Here is an 18,987-nt window from a genome sequence, read left to right on the forward strand (position 1 = left end):
TTCTTTCTGAGTGCCCGGCCTCGCCGTGGCCTACCCATATTTTGTGATAGTCTTCGACCTTAATGGCACAGTCGGCCAATTTCTGGCGGACTCAAGGCTCGAGCCACCGCACTTGATGAGCTCGTTTTCAAGTCCCCCGGGAGGCCTTTCATCGGTCGAAGGCCGCTAGTTCGCTGTTCAGCTCCCTAATCTGCTGAACCCTGGCATCGAACCTCTTCACATAGCTTCGGAGTGACTCGCCTCCCTCCTGCCTGATGGTCAGGAGATCCGATGTCTCAACGGCTCTCCTTTTATTGGTAGAGTACTGGGCCAAAAACGCGTCTCTTAGGTCGGAATAGGAGTATACCGACCCATCGGGCAGTCCCTTGTACCAGCTTTGCGCCATTCCAACCAAGGTCGTTGGGAAAACTCGGCACTGCACCTCGTCAGTTGCTCCCACACCGACATGTGAGACTCGAAAGCCTCGGCATGATCGGTTGGGTCGCCCTCTCCTTTGTATGATATGGACGGTAGCTTTAGCTTTGGCGGCACTGGGTTTCTAGGACATAGGCACCGAGGGGTCGTCGACCACGTGTCTAATGACACGCGGCGATCGGCTCCTCGCATCCCTAGTCCGGCCCCTCTCCCCGTGGCGGGAAGGGCTTCTTCTCCGACTCGGTGAGTCGGACTCCTTCTTCGACTGGTGGTGAGTCGGACTCCTTCTCCGACTCTGGTGAGTCGAACTCCTTTCGCTCGTCTGGGGCATGCCTCGTGGGTGTCGCGGCGACATCGTCCTTCCGCGAGTGCGGGAAGGGCTTAGTTCTACCACTGACACTCTGGGCTCCCCCGGCGTCTTGGTAGTCTCAGCCTCTCTTAGTGCTTCGTTCAGGTTTCTCGGAGTCACCTTTTGGGCCCTAGCTTCCTGGACGGGTCCCGCCGCTCTTATCGGTGTGACGGTGTGAGCCGGCGCAGACCGACAATCAAGTCCAGGAGTCGCCCGGCTTTGCTTTGCATCAACCACACGTCCCATGACGGTGACACAGTCGGCGGCGTGGCGTATCGGCATTATTGGCATCCCGGACTCCGGTTGAATTATCCGGCTGGTGGAGGGTTGCACAATTCCCAGTGTGGACGGTATCACCTGGGTGGAGGGGCTCTTCGGTTACGAACACCTCTTGTTCTTTTGACATCTTCTTAGCTTTTTTTGGGTGGGTTTTCTTCTTTCTTTTTTTTTTTTTTTTATATAGGGAATGACTAGCTTCTAGTATCTGTTTTTCCCCACAGACGGCGCCAATTGTTCCGGGTATGAATTCCGAAGCAGGTTTGTTTACCACGCTAGCTTTGTCGAATAATGCCTCTTCTAGCCTTGACTGCTCTCCTCGGCCTCTCCTGCAACAATGAGCGAATTGAGGGCTTGGCTTTGTGCCAAGCGTACTCACTCCGACGCTCAAGTCAGTGAACTTATTGTGATTAAGTAGTATGTAGCTCGCGGACGTGTATTGTAGAGAGATGAGAGAGATAATACCAATTTAAGTGGTTCTTAGGTTAGATTCTGGATCCCTTCCTCAATGAGGATTGAGGAGTATTTATAGACTTTCACCTTTTGTCACGTAGTGGCCAAGTGGGCCAAGTGGCGTAGCAGGTGGAAAGACTGATCTACCCTCGGCCGAGGGACCCATGGCAGGCCGGCGAGCCTGGTTGACTCCATGCCGAGGGTTCTTGGATATGAGTACGCGGGTATGTGCCCCGGCTGGTAGGTTGCCATGCCGAGACCCAGGCTGGCAGGCCGAAAGGATGCATCGGCTGGTATGTCTAAGTCATTGACTTGCTGTGGATATCTTTGACCTTGCTCAATCATGTTGACTTGGTCAGCGGTGCAGAATATGCCCCATCAAATATATATGATTAACGATTGTATGTGAATTAACACAAATATTACAAAAACACTGACACAAACAGATGGTGTCAAATATCGTTAACATAACTGCAATGGCCTCATCAACATCACGCTACCAAATTATGGCCTGAGCAACAAGAATGTGAAACATGGCACTGAAGCCGAATGAATATCCACTATCACTAAATATCCACTATCACTAAATACACAGCAAACGAAAAGCGAATTACACTTTGACGATACAACGTTAAAAAAATAGAAAAGTCAACCCCGTGAATTTCACGGGTCATAAAACTAGTTTATTTCAAAAGGCGATACAGAGTTAAAGTTTAACCGAGGAATTATGATCATATCTCACTACAAGAAAAAAGTCGTTCAGCGACCAACTGGAGCAACCATTTATTAATTAGTTGCTAATGAGCAACCAACTCAATATTGGTTGCGAATCAGCGACCAAAATGAATTTAGTTGCAGACTTTAGTTGCGAATTAGCAACTAACCATTATTTGGTCACTGCTTTGCAATCAAATTTTCGCCAGTTGCTAAAATTGGTAGCAAAATGTACTTCACTGTACATGTGTACTAACTAATACGGCAAATTATATCCTACACACAGGTGTATGGAGTAGTATACACCCATATTTAAAAAAAAAAAAAAAAAAAAGACAAAATTAACTACCCACTACACCACAACATCACTGTTTATTTTTTCTTTTTCTTTTTTTACAAATTACTTAATTTATCAAATTTAAAATTCTATCAAATTCAACAATTTTTCTTCTATTTGTACTCGAATTTATCAAGTTTATAGTTCGTAATCATATCTTCCATATCTTCTCTCGTATTGTTCCCATCAACTCCATCATCTTCTAAGACATATCGGTATTATTAAATTTCTTATTCAAGGTCAGATCTTCCTTTACTTTGCACCGAACATTTTTAGCTCTACATTCTTCATCACTGTCGTTGTTATTGGCACCAGCACTACATCATAAATCACGAACAAAAAGACATTTTCATACCATTCAGTTGTTGTATTCACACGCAAATTCATCTCATATTCACACCACACAACTTGTCATATTAATAAACTTCAATTAACTCATGCAAAAAAAACCCAATAAAAAACTATTAATTATTCGTATTCGCAAATGTTCTATATTCATACCATATGTATGTCATATTCATATTAATAACTATCATAGTAAAAAAGATTAAGTACCTAATTCACAATATGTTTATCAAATATTCACACCATCTATTATTCGTATTCATGGTTGTTCAATATTCACAGCATATGTATGTCAAATTCACGATAATGAATTATCATAGTCAGTGAACTTGATCACCTAATTCACAATGCGTTGATGACATATTCATCCATTATATCATTCATTTTCACAATTGTGCATATTCGCAACATTTATTAATCATATTCACACTAAAGAACTACCATAATCACGAAATTTGCTCACCAAATTCACAATAAGTTGATGACATATTCACACCAATATATCATTCATATTCACAATAGTTTATTTCATCTTCACAACATAAATGTGTAACATTTACACTAAATAACTATCTTACTCATCAAGAGTACCTCATTCACAGTAGATTTTGCACATATTCACACCATTTTTCATTCACATCTTCCGGCGGTTTGACATTCACAACATATATATGACATATTCACATTATTTTTGATAACTCGTTCAATTGATTACATATTCACAATTGATTGTTTAGATATTCAATATTCACAATCTACGGCTATACTCAACACATATTCACATTTCGTAGGTGTATAAGATAAATAATATAAAAAAAAAACCTCATAATCGTTTTAATCCTCCGCGACTTTTCATTGAAGGGTATCTTAAAATCAGCTAAAATAACAATTTAACAACGAATATTGACAAAGATACATAAATTTAAGTCAATTAACATTTAGGTTTTGGTGTAGTAGTTGAACATACCTGATCAGATGATTGAAAACACTAGAAATGCATAGATTTTTTTTTTTTTGATTTTGTGAATATAGGAAGGAAGGTTTAAACGATCAAAGAAATAGGTTTTTTTGGGTTTTGTAGTAACTGCTTTTGTGAGTAAAGAGTAAAATGAGGGAGTGGGGTGGGTGGTTTTCATATTTTAGGGGATATTCTTATTATTTGTTCTCTTTTTAAAGAAAAAAAGGATAAGGAGCATGTAGAACTATACTCCTGGGAGTATAGTATAAGAATTGAACTAATACACAAGTCAGAAGAGTAATAAACTACTAATAATAAGCTAGTTGGGCGGGATAAATTTTGTTTCGAAATTCGTTTTCCGCCAAAGCAGGAAACATCTCCAATTACTCCATATACCATTATAAACCAAAAATCAAGATCTAGGGTTTTTATACTTTCATCAATGTTCTAGCCGCACCCTTTTTTTCCCTTTTCTATCTTTCTTCACATTGTAAACAGATCTCACCAACTAAGCTCATCCTCTCTCCTTTACACCAAGTCTTGATTTGTTCATCCTTTCTATCATCTTAATCATGTCTCCTTCCAGTAACATCAAAGAAGAATTTAGCTGTCTTACAGAAATGGTTGAGAGATTGTGTTTATTACTTTACCTTTAAAAGTCAGCATCAAGCCTTGATATGATTCTGGGTTTGTCATTTAAAAGGTAAGAACATACTTTTCTTCATAACTGTTGATCTATTGTTGTTGGTTGATAGCTTTAATAATAATTTTATATAGTTTGTTGATTTGATTTTAGGTTGAAGGAGCTTGTTTCTTGTTGATTATAGCTCTGGGTTTGATTTTCAGCAATTTTAATTTGATATTTGTGTTTCACTTTTGCATTTTAGGGACATAAATGGATGTCGGTGAAGAATTCAAAGTTCAAAATAATCTTGTTGAAGAGCTTTAGGCCGAGACTTTTCTGAAGACATTGGGCGGCTAGATTTGCACTTTTCATGTTTCAAATTGAACAAATCTTGTAAATTCCAAGAGTATAATTGTTTTGGGCGAGAATAAAAAACATTATAGGAGTATCTATGTTTATATGAATTCTGGGCTTCAATATACATAAGAATCAATATACTTATGAACTCAACAATTTGTCAATGCGAGCAATGTGTTGACATGATGGTAAGCAGAGATATCTTTCTCAATTACCGGAATTGGAACCGGAACAACTTTTCCGTCCCTCAAATTGTAATAAAACAAGTCTATTGAACAAGAGGTCTTTCACATTTGTATAAACAAGAGGTCTCAAGACCCGAAAATCCGTGGAAAATATTGAAGAAGGAGTTTACGATGAGGGTAAATCCCAATGACAACTTTGTAACGTTGATTTAAGAAGCATACGAGAAAACAATGTCAGCCCAAGTTAAGGCTTCACTACTTTCGAGAGGAAAACAAGGTAGGCTTACCATGGACTTAGTTACAAGATTGACTACATGAAATTGGTCTATGTTAGGCGGTGTATGTTGGAGTAAGACTAAACCGTGATATGAGCCTCTAATCCGACACTCAAAGGGTGGCTTTGCTAATTCAGTCACTTGATATTCAGGATTGGTATCGCCGCTAGTCGGAGGCCTGATATAAAGAGCTACATTTTGTTGCTCAGGATGATCAACCAGGAAACCGTGAGTACGAGATAACGAAATTTGAAGGTGATTAGTGATAAAATAAGGGGAAGTGATGGTTTTACGCCAAACCCGACTAACAAACCTCATGTTTTCATAAAGGAGCTTAGCAGGAATGAGAAGCAATATGTTAAAGACCAATTCATCAGGAAAAGCGATAGAGTGAGCACCAACAAGTCGAATTGGACATGCATTGCGCAACATTATAATTCTTCCATTTACTCGATTTCACTACATGTGAATGCTATTTCTAATAAGTGAACTGAAATGAACGGAGGAGAGGAAATGTAAATTAAATCAAACAATCATATCAATCGATCTAATTATATAAATAATAAAATCCAAGGAACTCAACTAGCACTGTTAACTTACTATGGTATAAGGATTGCTACGCCCACCAAAACATAGAAACTACAAATCCACGAGATCAAATTTGGCAACACTCAATCCAAAGGCAATCCAATTTCGTCTCATTCTAATCAAATTTGGCAATCCAAACGCAAATCCACATAACATCCTTCTGAGATCAAAAATTTCGTCTTCTCCATCAAAACAGCAATTAGGATAATTTGTACGGAGCGAGTAATCAGTCTAACTCATATGCTCCTAAGAGTTCGACTTGACATCGTGAGGTACTCTCTACACACTCAAATAAAGTTTGGCAAAATTGAGATTTCACCAATTTATCACTACTTGGAGAACAAGGGACAGACCCGAAGAGAACAAGCTTCTCTAAAACCTTGGCACTTGTTAGCAACATTGTCACTATATCCAACACATTTTTGCCAAATCGATTGAAATCCCGATACAATTCAATACGTTTTACTTGTTGAAGTAACATAGACACGGCTTCTTGATTCCAAATCACCTTCTTATAGCCGCAAAGATGATTTAACACCAGAACCTCTAAATTGGGACAATGCATCATTTGTTGCTCAAGTATTGCTTGAAATATTACAAAGCTCGTTGATAATTTAAGACAATTCAATTCGGGCAACGTAGTACGCCAATTGATGAACCTAATCGGTGAGCCGGTCCTGAGCGTTAGCATCTTGAGATTGGAAACAGAAGCCAGCATTTGCATTAATAATAAGGAATTAGAACAATAATTTAATTGTTCCAATATCGGAGTATCGATAATAACATCACGGATAGACTTCCCTTCTAATTTTATATGTAATCGTTTTAAACTCTTGCTTGTAATTAAAACCACACTTTGATCTGGAGGAACATTAATCGACAAGGACAAGTCTTCAAGTGAAGGGCAACAACTTAAAAACCTTCCCAAATATTTATAATCGAACTCACGGAAATTAAATTTCTTGAGGTTTGGAAGAAGAATGGAATTAGGAAGTCTCCAAGCTACGGGGTCGCCGTAAAACCACAAATCAAGTGTTAGTAAGGAATGCATTCGAAAAACATTTGGCAGGTACAATTGACGAGCATCAAATTGATGGAAATCCCCAAAGCTGGCGAGCTTCATGTGTTGGACGTTACGATGAAAACGTAGTTGACGAGCCCATGTGTCGATGATTGGCCAGCAACGAGGTTCGTCGTAGTTGTAAGAGTGAATATCAAGACAAAATGTGTCGATAACGGGTGGCGCGAATAAGGTGAAGAGGTTATCAAGGATGGTCCAATATTCGTAAATATTGTAGGTAGGTTTGTCATATAATTTGTAATGTTGTTCGATGCGGAAACTATTAGTGGAAATAGTAACGACGGTGTCGCGAAGAGGGTCAAGGTGAGAGATAATGTTGGAGATGATGTCGTCGTGAACAGAACTCCATCTATGGTCTCGTTCCGGTTCCATAGTTGAATGTCTACGGCACGGAAACTAGGGTTTATGGTAACCTAATACTCCGTATTTAATACTTGTATTTGCTATGGATGACTATGCCTATAAATCCTAACAAGTAACAACTCGTATATTTTGATTGGCCCACAAATTCTAAACAAGCTCATGTTTTTTTTTTTAACTTAATTTCACTTCTTATGATTCAGTTTATGATTAAGTTGAGTTCAATTTAGCCAGTTTTAGTCCAAAAAAAAACTAGGCCTAACCGCCTAAGACGGTCTTACACTGTGAGACGGTCCTTATCTAGAAAAAAATAATTCATTTATTACTATCAATAAAAGAGTGATTTTTATATAAATGGACCGTCCTATACCGTGAGACCGTCTCATAAAATAATTTGCGGTTTGATTGGATGAATGAGAAGAGCGATAGATTATTATCGTACTAAACCCGATGTAGAATTGTAGAGCTAAGAGAGTCACGGCCTGCGACGATGATAGGAAAACACACACAACAATTTAAGTAAAAGTGATAAAAAGATAGCATAATAGCATAGTAAATTTGTTTTACGCGAAATAAAAGAGCAAACACCATAACTTGATCGGTAAAACTGAGGTTTGGCCAAGTAAATACTAAGAGGGTGCAAATTTTGTGAATATATTGATCATGGTACCAGAGTTGCGAGTATACTTTGGTTTGGGTTTTATTATATTGTGGGACAGACGAGTAGCCAGGACTAGGAGCAGGCGTATCAGTTAGAGTGTCACTAAATCCAACATTTCTTTCCCAAAAAAGATCGACACTCCGATATATACAACTTTATGTGCTTCACATGCTCAACGGGTACAAATACGGCTTCTTGATTCCAAACCATCTTGTTAATCCTTTCAAGACGTAACTCTAAAACTTCTAACTTATTCGGACAATGTAGCATTAAACCTATCTTAAACCTATGGCTTTGAAAATTTCTGGCAAATATATAACATTCCCGTTGATAATATGGTATAAGAAGAATAATCCCATTGATAATATGGTATAAGAATAATCCCATTGATAAACTGGAGTACAATATTCAATGATTAGATAACGATTTTTATTGTTGCGTATGCAACGTACCGGTGACCAATTGGATTTACAGGCAAAGTCCTTTGACAAGCTAGTAGCCTAGTACATCATCGCATAAATTACATTGGTTACAATAAATTACGACCACATTTATTTCAAAAGGCGATGCATAGTACAAATTTAACCAAGGAATTATGATCATATCTGGGCAGCACATCTCAACAATTCGTCAATGCTAGCAATGTGTTGAAATGATGGTAAGCAGAGATATCTTTCTCAATTACCGGAACTGGAACCGGAACCGGAAACGGAACCGGCACAACTTTTCCGTCCCTCAAATTGTAATAAAACAAGTCTATTGGACGAAAACGGCTAAAAAACCAAAGCTTTTCATCATTTGTATAAACAAGAGGTCTCAAGGACCAATAACCCGTGGATTGAAAGTATTTTTCAACTTGACTACGGATGAGTCTAACATCAATGTCTATGATTTTGGTCCATGTACTAGATTTGAGGTCAGTTAACTCGTACAACTCCCACAAAACATAATCACTTCCAATTTTTAGGATATCACCAAACCAAGGCCTGTTTGTAAACATATGATCCAATACCGAGGACGATGAATACGTGGGATAGTATTTGGTGTAGCGGACGTAGTAAACCGGTAAAATATTTCGGTGTCAACATCGAGGGCACAACCATAGGGAAAACGACAACAACTCCAATAAACAATCCCTCCAACACTTGTAGAAGTAGGATAAGTTATGCGACTACTAGAAGTCGCACATATCTGGTCCAGGCCTTGTAGCTCAAGTTTTCGCCAATATTGGTCAATGCCAACTGTACAAACCCAAACCTGTAGTGGAAAATATTGAAGAAGGTGTTTACCGTGAAGCTGAATCCCAATCACAACTTTGTAACGGTTGATTGATGAAGCATACGAGAAAGCAATGCTAGCCCAAGTTAAGTCAAAGTATTTCGGAGAGAGGTTGGCAAACAGAGGAAAAGAAGGTACGCTTACTATAGATTGGCTACATAAAATCGGTCTATGTTAACTGGATGATGGAGCAAGACTAAACCATGATATGAGCCTCTAATCCGACAGTCAAAGGCCGGCTTTGCTAATTCAGTCACTTGAAATTCAGTATTGGTATCGCCGCTAGTCGGAGGCTTGATATAAAGGGCTGCATTATTTTGGTGGCAAGGAAAATCAACCAGGAGACCATGAGTATGATGAGCTGACGAAATTTGAAGGTGATTAGTGATAAAACAAGGAGAAGTGATGGTTTGACGCCAAACCCGACTAACAAACCTCATGTTTTCATGAAGGAGTTTAGCAGGAATGAGAAGCAGGATTGTATAGATCAGTTCTTCAGGAAGTCCACAAGAGTGAGCACAAGCAACAAGTGTTTTATTCCTAGCGCTTTTGTGACCAACAAGTTGTTTTGGACATTTATTTTGTATGTCATGTTCCTTTTCGCCAATAGAGCCCTGGAAAAAACACATTTCACGACATCACACTTGACCGATTTATTAATAATAAAATTCAAGTATTCCTCCGTCCCGGTCAATTGTCATTTGATAATTGACCCCCTCTTCTTCTTTCCTTGGTCTTTATGCCAAAATCAAAGGATAACAATTGACCGGGATGGAGGAAGATCCCAAAAGCAATCGGAAGATGGTCAGTCACAAATCGAAAACACAAAAGAAAGCATCAACAGGTGAAATAATGGATTAGAGTAAAGAGGAATTATACCTGAGTAGAAGAGCACAAGTAGCAATTGCGCTTCGATCGAGTGTTGTACTTGTGATTGTGATTGTGGATTTTGGGCGTCGCCATTCTTCTTCGTATATTGCATTTCCCTTTTTGTTCCCTTTGGACTTTTTATTGTCCTGAAAACCCTAATTTATTTTGAAGAAGGGCGGGTAAATATTATTTTGCTTGAGTTTGCTTTGTGTGTTAAAATTAATCATGTCTCAAACCAATTATTTATCTTTAATTAAAATATTTTCGAAAAAGGTAAATAATTGAACGGAACAAAGAGAGTAGTTTAACATTGAATTAATTTGGTGTCTAGTACTGTTGGAGCGAGCTGCATATATGTATTACTCCATCTGTCCCCATCATTTGCTTACCTATCTCATATTAAGGTTTCTCATTTTTTGGTTTGCCTTTCTAAATTTTGAATGCTTTTGATGAATAAATTGATCATCCACTTCTCTAATAAATCTAATTGTCATCCAATAATTATAGCCATAAATGATCCTCTCATCTTGGTGACAAAAGTAAAGGTAAATTTGTCCCTAAAGCCATTGCAAGCCGCACTTTAAATTGCAGATCTTTTCTGGGGACTTCTTTTGCTCTAACATTTCACTATGGTTTTGCTTTATTATATGCTTCCACAATCGACCATTACAAAGTCGTTTTTCTGCTTCGCAATCTTCATACATCCATTGATAAGGTTAATCCCCTACAGGTATGGGTATTTACCCTTGGCATTAATCAACATTGGCGAAAATTTGATCTTCAAGGCATAGATATTAGTAACCCTGTGAGTTCTCCATTGGGAGGGAGTCCCAAGATCGATTTTATATTTTAATACGCCCCTCACACGAATGCCCAATTGAAGTGTGGATGCAACTACATGGCTCCGCATACCTTGTGCTTAATATTCTACTTTAGAAATTGGGGGTCGGTGAGATTTGAACTCGTGACCTTTTAGTCTAAGTCTGGTGTTGTCCTATATAAAGTTGAACATCTTCACAATATATGAGAGTTGTATGAGTTTAACCGACCTAAAATCCAGTGAATGGACGAAAATCATAGACATTGACATTACAGTCCTCCGAAGTAAACTTGAAAAATACTACTCGTATAATCCTCGGGCTTCTCGGGTTTTGAGTCCCGTTGACATTACAGTAATTGACAATGGTTATCTCGTTTTACTTAATATCTACGGGTCTGCATAAACCCGTCTAGCATAAGTATTTGTAAAACTAAACTTCTACTGCAGAACCATTATTGTGCTGTCTATCCAACATTCGGCAAAATCACAAATCCTATACATTCGGCAATGATCATTTCACTTGGGAAAAATGATTTCATAAATTTTGATGATTGGGAAAAATGATTACAACATTCAACGATTAGATATCGATAAGATAATACAAGTTACATCTTCTCATAAATTACATAAACCGGGAAAAAGTTTAACGGAGGAATTATGATAATATTTGGGCAGCACAACTCAACAATTCGTCAATGGTAGCAATGTGTTGACATGATGGTAAGCAGGGATAGCTTTCCCGTTCACCGGAACCGGCATAACATTTTCCTCCCTCGGATGGTAATAAAATATGTCTATTGAAGAGTAACAGCTAAGAAACCAGAGCTTTTCATCATTTGTATAAACAAGAGGTGTCAAGGACCAAAAATCCCTAGTTTTATAGTATTTCTCAATTTGACTACGAATGACGCTAAGGTCAATGTCTATTGATTTTGGTCCATTTACTAGATTCGAGGTCAGTTAACTCGTACAACTCCCACAAAACATAATGACCAACAAATTCAAATTTATAGGATATCACCAAACCAAGCCCTGTTTGTAAACATATAATCCAATAATTTGGATCATTAATCTGTGGGATAGTATTTGGTCTAGGGAACATAGTAAAACGGTAGAATATCTCGGTGTCGACATCTAGGGCACAACCATAGGGAAAACTACGACTACTCCAATAAACAATCCCTCCAACACTTCTAGGAGTATTGAAAGGTATGCGACTACAAGTGCCATATATCTCGTCTATGCCACGTAGCCTAAGTTTCCGCCAATATTGGTCAACGCCGACAGTACAAACCCAAACCCGTGGTCGAGAATATTGAAAAAGTTGTTTAGAATGAGGGTGAATCCCAATCACAACTTTGTAACGGTTGATTGAAGAAGCATACGAGAAAGCAACGCCAGCCAAACTTAAGGCAACGCTTTTCGGAGAGAGGTTGGCAAGCCGACGAAAACAAGGTAGGCTTACTATGGATTTAGTGACAAGATTAACTACATGAAATTGGTCTAGGTTAAGTTCATCTTGGAGTAAGACTAAACCATGATACGAGCCTCTAATCCGAGACTGAAAGGGTGGCTTTGCTAATTCAGTTAATTGAAATTCGGGATTGGTATAGCCACTAATCGGAGGCTTGATATAAAGGGCTACATTTGGTTTCTCGGGATGATCAACCAAGATGTTAACAATATTCCCACAAATCAAATCAAATATTCATAGTCAATCACAATAGCTGTCAAATATATGTAAATATAGCAAAGACTTTATTACTCCTCTAATTGTATCAATCAGCTGATTGTATATAGGCTCCTCTCCTAAAATAGCTTACCTTGTTCTACTATAAATATGTACCTCACTTGTCAATAAAAATCACATCTTTCATTCATCTAAAACCTACTGTCTTATATGGTATCAAATAGTCTACATCGATCCAACTATCTCCGACCCAAACGCAACTCCTTCAAACGTTCAAAACACCAACTCCCTCACCCGTCCTTTACCATGGCCACCACTCAAACCGAATCAACCATTCCCAACCCCCATGATGCCGCGACCCTTGACGGCACCAAACCTAAACCACGTTGTCAAACTAAACTCCCAAAACTATACCACATGGAGATTTCAACTTACCAATATCTTATTTGGATTAAGCCCATTAGGCTTCCTCGACGGCACACAACCCGCGCCGCCACACCATTGTCGATGCTAACAACCAGGAATCACCAAACCCAGCCTATATGTCTTGGTTGAAACAAGACGGGCTCATACTAGGTGCCCTTATGGGTACCATAACCTCGCCCTTCAAACCTTAATTGTTAGGGCCAAATCCATGAAAGAAGCTTGGGACATACTTGCCCAAACCTATGCTAATCCCTCGCGCATTCACATACAACAAATAAAAACCAAATTCGACTCAATTTCCAAAACCACAGACCAAACAATTACCGAGTATATTCACTCGATAAAAGCTTGCGTGGATCAATTAGCTCTTATGGGCAAAATTCTTGATCCCGAAGACGTAATTTCGAGAGTCCTTAATGGCCTCGATTACGAACTCTATAAATCAGTTATTGACCAAGTTCGAGCCCGCGACACACCAATCCCGTTCGAAGTGCTCCATGAAAAATTGTTACAGCAAGAATTGCTCATTCAACATAACCCATCCACCAATCAAAACCATTACCAACCTTCTGCCAACCCTGCTTTCAAAAACCAAAATCAACAACGTTTCACCAATCGCTCCACCAATACCTATAACCACCAGTCCCAGTCCGTTGCTCCACCACACCACCAATCCAACCCACGACCATTCAAAGGAAGGTGCCAATGGTGCCGCGAAACAGGCCATGTTATTGCTCACTGCCCCATCTTCCGCAAGCTCTTTCCCCACATCACCTTCCCTGCCCCACCACCAAATCGCTACCACCAACCTTCTCCTCAAGCCCATGCCGCAGCCATACCCGCTGGTTACTCGGCACCTAACCCAAATTACCTACTGGATAGCGGTGCAAGTCACCATGTGACTCACGACCTCGATACACTCGCTTTCCATTCACCATATTCCGGCCTCGATGAGCTCCTGATAGGAGATGGTTCCGCCTCCCCATCGCCAACACAAAAACTCAATCTCAATGGTATTAATTTATTTAACGTCCTTCACGTTCTGAAAATATCGCGTAATATTATTTCGATATCTCAACTGTGTCGAGACAATAAAGCCTATGTCATATTCTCACAAAATTGTTTCTTTGTTAAGGCGTGGCAACGGAACCACGCTTCTCCGGGGGCCGAGTTAGAGACGGAATTTATGAGTGGTGTCCTCCGCAACCACGAGCCTACAACGCCACCACAGGAACCACTCCGCTGTCCTTACATCATAGGCTAGGTCACCCCTCTTATGATGTAATGAAAATTATCAATAAAGATTTGAATTTTTCTATTAGTAACTTTGAACACTGTGCATCGTGCAACATCACAAAAAGCAAGAAATTACCGTTTTCGCTTTCTTCATTTCGAACTACTGACTCGTTACAACTAATGTTTTCGGACCTTTGGACGAGTCCAGTACCTTCGTTTGATCACTACAAGTATTATGTTATATTCGTCGATCATTTTAGTAAGTATATTTGGATGTATCCGCTTAAAAGAAAATCCGACACAAACCAAGTTTTTCTACAGTTTAAAGCCATTGTCGAAAAACACTTTGATAAACCAATTAAACATTTCTTTTCCGATAACGGAGGAGAATATGTTAAATTAAATACTACTCTCCTTAATAACGGAATTTCACACTCAACGTCCCCACCACATACTCCCGAACACAACGGATATGCCGAAAGACGACATCGTCATATAGTAGAAACGGGTCTTGCTCTCCTTAAACATGCTAATCTACCCACCAAGTACTGGCCATTTGCGTTTAGTACCGCCACCTACCTTATAAATCGACTTCCCACTCGATCACTAAAAGGTAAGTCACCATATCTTGTACTTCATAATAAACAACTGGACTATACAAACCTTCATAATTTTGGCTGCTTATGTTACCCTTGGTTAAGGCCTTACACCAAACACAAGCTGGAAGACCGCTCCATTCCATGCATATTTGTTGGTTACTCTACCACTCAAAGTGCCTTCCATTGTCTTGACCCAAAGACCCACCGTATCTACACCTCTCGCCATGTCAAATTTTACGATGACATATACCCTTTTACTACCGTATCAACCACTCCCTCGCAATCCCCTACCATCGACGAATGGACTACATTATCTCTCCATATTCTCCCCCCTACCACCTCCCCGCCACCAGTCACCTCACCCATTCGGTCCCAGCCATCACACCCCCAACCACCCGTCACCCTAGTCTACTCTCGTCGACCCACCTCTACACCCCATCCCTCTGTTGAGCCCTCCTCGACAACTCCTATCCCACCCGAACCCATTATTCCTTCCTCAACTGCCAACCCCATCGAACCCACTACCACCACTCATACAACGACCTCCACTGCCTCAAATCCCAGCTCCTCCCGTCCACAAACCAAACCGCCTCCACCGGACAAAACCATCACAACTCGTCTTGCTAATAATATTCGTAAGCCAAACCCAAAATATGCAAAACTCGCTCTTAAATCAACCTCACCTACCACCCTTCCCAACACAATAAAACAAGCTTTAGTACTCCCTCATTGGCGACAAGCCATGCAGGAAGAATACGATGCGCTAACCCGCAATAGAACGTGGACATTGGTTCCGCGCTCGACCGCTCACAATATTGTTGGTTGCAAATGGGTATTTAGAAACAAATTCAATCCCGATGGAACACTTAAGCAACACAAAGCTCGCCTAGTTGCAAAAGGGTTCCATCAAAGACCCGGTATTGACTACACAGAAACCTTCAGTCCAGTTATAAAACCCACCACAGTTCGTCTTATTCTTTCTCTAGCTGTAACCAAAAACTGGCCTCTACGACAACTTGATGTTAACAATGCCTTTCTCCAAGGCACTCTTACAGACAATGTTTTTATGACTCAACCACCCGGGTTTATTAATCAAAATAATCCCGACTTTGTTTGTAAATTAAATAAAGCAATTTATGGACTCAAACAAGCTCCTCGAGCCAGGTACACCGAACTTAAAACATATTTATCTTGATCGGTTTCAAACAATCTATTTCTGACCCCTCATTATTTATTTTACAAACACCTACAATCACTCTTTACATGCTCATTTATGTCGATGATATAATAATTACTGGACCTAATTCATCGCACCTCCAAACATTTATCACTAAGCTCTCTACTCGATTCTCATTAAAAGACCTTGGACCCCTATCTTATTTCCTAGGCATCGAAGTCACTCCGAACACACTCGGAATTCACCTAAGCCAATCGAAATATATTCATGACCTTCTAACCAAATACAAGATGGCCGATGCCAAACCAAATACAACACCCATGGCGACCTCTCCGCCACTTACTCGTGAAGACAACCACTCTATTCACGACCAGTCTAACTACCGAGCAATAGTAGGGAGCCTTCAATATTTATCCCTCACTAGGCCTGACATTGCCTTCTCGGTCAACCGCTTAGCTCAATTTCTTCATCATCCTACCTCCAATCACTGGGTAGCCCTCAAACGCCTCCTTCGTTATCTTCAAGGAACACAAACACACGGGATTCAACTGTATAAAGACACGCCTCTTTGCCTCCATGCCTACTGCGATGCCGATTTTGGTGGTGACAAAGACAATTACATATCTACTACCGGTTACATTGCCTATCTTGGAAGAAACCCAATTGCCTGGTCCTCCAAGAAACAAAAAGGAATTGCTCTCTCTACAACGGAAGCCGAGTTTCGTGCTATCGCCTCCGTCACAACGGAGACCCTGTGGCTTCGCAATCTCTTGTCCGAGCTGAATATCAAAATTCTCCAACCTCCTGCCATCTTCTGTGACAATATTTCCGCTACTCTCTACGCCAAAAATCCAGTCTTCCACTCGCGCATGAAGCACATGGCCATCTCCTTTCACTATGTCAAGCAACAACTCGAACTTGGTCAGATACGTATATCTCACATCGCAAGCAAAGACCAACTAGCTGACATCCTCACTAAGCCGCTGCACAAACAACAATTCCATGAACTACGGGACAAGCTTGGTCTTATCACAAGAATGTCCAACTTGAGGGGGCGTGTTAACAATATTCCCACAAATCAAATCAAATATTCATAGTCAATCACAATAGCTGTCAAATATATGTAAATATAGCAAAGACTTTATTACTCCTCTAATTGTATCAATCAGCTGATTGTATATAGGCTCCTCTCCTAAAATAGCTTACCTTGTTCTACTATAAATATGTACCTCACTTGTCAATAAAAATCACATCTTTCATTCATCTAAAACCTACTGTCTTATACAAGAGACCATGAGTACGAGCTGACGAAATTTCAAAGTTATTAGTGATAAACGAAGGGGAAGTGATGGTTTGACGCCAAACCCGACTAACAAACCTCATATTTTCATAAAGGAATTTAGCAGGAACAAGAAGCAGGATTGTATAGATCAGCTCTTCAGGAAGTTCAGAAGACTGAGCATAAGCAACTCCTCTTTTATTCTTAATGCTTTTGCGACCAATAAGACGTATAGAACATGTATTTTGTGTACTTTCACTAGTAAGAGGCTCTCGATTTTGTTGTATTTCATGTTCCTTTTCGCCAATAGAACCCTGGAAAATACACATTTCACGACATCACATTTCCTCGATTTAGTCCATTTGCCAAATTAAAATCAATCCAAAAACACAGTCTTTATATTCCTATTAATGTATGTATTAATAAAATCCAAGTATATATATGAGACTCAAAAAATATTTTCGCTCGAAAATGGTCAGTGGGAAATCGAAAACCAAAGCATCCACCAACGAATTAATCGATTAGAGGACAGAGGGGAGTTTATAATACCTGAATAGAAGAGCACAAGTAGCAATGGCGTTTCGATCGGGTGTCGTATTTGTGATTGTGATTGTGATTGTGTGTGGATTTTAATTTTGGGGGTTGCCATGGGGTTCCTCTTCAAGCCGTCTCCTTCGTCAAAACCCTATTTTATTTGAAAAAGTGGCGGGTAAACCGATTTGGGGTTTCTAGATTTTAAATTTTGAGTTGTGGTATAATTACGACATTTAAAATTAGGTTTTTCTAAAATGTATCCGTTTACATGTTAATAACCTTAATATGGTAAGATTAACAATATATTCTCACTGATTATATTAACAATGCGTTTATAGTTAAATATCTCATGAGAATATGTTGTCAATCTTACCATATTAAGGTTATTAACATGTGCCCTTATGACACATTTTAGAAAAACCGTTTAATATTTTACAAGTTTCATTATATTTTTCAACAAAATTAAAAAATAGTAACACAAATTCATTTAATTTGATTTCATCATCCGGTATTCATCTCTTTAGTTGGTGTAATTTAAGACCGTCTTAAGTTAAACTTCTTACTTCTTTTTATTTATCTTTTTATGCCGTTTTACAATAATGAAAAGTTCTAACATTATCTAGTAATGAGTAATGACAGTAACAATGTCCATCTTGTAAAGACATGGTAATTATTGATGGAAGTTAAATTATACATTAATCAATATAATTAATGCATATATTAAGAATTTATTTTCTCTTTTGGTTTCTTAAATATAACCCATGGGATAGTATTTATCATTACCCAAAATAATATTTGATCTTATAATAATACTTGTACCCGGCCCACCATAGATGATAAAGGGGGTATGAATATGAGTTTTGCTTGCTCAGTTTGGTCGCATGGTCGCCCCTATCACACGCATTGACATCCCTACATGAACTGTGCATATACTATATAGTGTTAACTTTTTATTGTACTAGTTGTCGCCGCGCCCTCCCGGGCGCGGAGCCCCAATTCGATTAAATCATTTATAAAAAAGACTAACTAAAATTATTTTGAGATACCGTGCGTTGTCGTATAGAATAGAATGTTAATTACTTTGTCAATTTGGTCTAAAC

At 39.3% G+C, this 18,987-nt stretch overlaps 2 long non-coding RNA genes across 2 annotated transcripts; one reads left to right on the top strand and one right to left on the bottom strand.

The window, feature by feature from the left end:
• Positions 1-2,532: 2,532 nt before the first annotated feature.
• LOC141597222 (uncharacterized) lies at positions 2,533-4,004 on the bottom strand. Its single transcript, XR_012522723.1, has 2 exons — positions 3,856-4,004; positions 2,533-2,860 (listed from the first exon to the last, which is right to left on the bottom strand). It is a non-coding gene; the product is annotated as an uncharacterized LOC141597222 (long non-coding RNA).
• A 267-nt stretch (positions 4,005-4,271) lies between these two features.
• LOC141597221 (uncharacterized) lies at positions 4,272-4,935 on the top strand. The gene is made up of 2 exons (XR_012522722.1): positions 4,272-4,549; positions 4,734-4,935. It is a non-coding gene; the product is annotated as an uncharacterized LOC141597221 (long non-coding RNA).
• The last annotated feature ends 14,052 nt before the right edge of the window (positions 4,936-18,987 follow it).

Source organism: Silene latifolia, chromosome 8 (assembly GCF_048544455.1).
Source record: "Silene latifolia isolate original U9 population chromosome 8, ASM4854445v1, whole genome shotgun sequence".
Lineage (NCBI taxonomy): Eukaryota > Viridiplantae > Streptophyta > Magnoliopsida > Caryophyllales > Caryophyllaceae > Silene > Silene latifolia.